Source organism: Euprymna scolopes, chromosome 34 (assembly GCF_053919585.1).
Source record: "Euprymna scolopes isolate OS-2025 chromosome 34, ASM5391958v1, whole genome shotgun sequence".
Classification (NCBI taxonomy): domain Eukaryota; kingdom Metazoa; phylum Mollusca; class Cephalopoda; order Sepiida; family Sepiolidae; genus Euprymna; species Euprymna scolopes.
In genome coordinates this window covers 56,142,945-56,143,990 of record NC_136515.1, presented here as the reverse complement: position 1 = coordinate 56,143,990, position 1,046 = coordinate 56,142,945, and positions in this window count along the sequence as shown.

The window sequence follows — 1,046 nt, the reverse complement described above, 5'->3', positions numbered from 1 at the left end:
AATGGACAATGTACACACGCGAGGGGTGGGGTACACGCACACTTAAATATGCGCAAAAGCACATATATACAAGGAGAAAAATGCGTGCATATTATATGCATGGCTACACTAATTTAACACAGATATTTTATATCTATCTATCTATCTATCTATCTATCTATCTATCTATTATATAAAATAAAAAGAACTTTGTGCGTGCGGGCGTGTGTGTGTGTTCGTCCCCTATGGACTCTGAAATAGCTGAGCGGATTTCTATGAAATATCACACAAATGTACTTCATGTATCTGGCAGTGTTCTTAGATAGGTTTCGTATCGGAATAACTTCGATAACTATCGATAATCAATAATCGAAAGGAATCCGATTTAAGAAAGAACAGGCGATTTTGACTAAAGTTATCGCCTAATACAGCCTACCATCACAAGTGGATTTGAGCAGTTTTATTATCAAACAAGCAGAAAAGCCTGGCATATAAAATCAACAGTAGGTTCTTTGATATGACTGTGGCTCGTTTGAAATGAATGTTTCTGTTTAGAGCACAACTGAGACATGATACTTGACATTTGCATTTTAAACTTTAAGTTGTAATATATAAAAATAATTTTATGAAATCAATAGTAAGTTCTTTACAGTGTAATGTAGACTACAATGTATTGTGGACTAAATCACTGCTGGGAGGCGTGTGAAGCTTCTTCATGGTGTACTGTGATGGGTCCCTGACTAGAGCAGGCAATTAATTGATTTGATTGAAAAATGGTCGATTTCACCGATTTCGATGATAATAAAACATGAAAGTGTGAAACATTCATTAATCATCATCCAATCCCAGGCAACGTTGGATTTCTCGGCTAATCTTATATATATATATATATATATATATATATATATATATATATATATATATATATATATATATATACATTGTCCCACCATTTGTTGAACACTATGAACAAAATTCAAACCATTTAACTAATACAAATCAGCAAATTAATATTAATACCAGACCTAGAGCTTTTAATAAAGTACATACATATATCGGCGCTACTT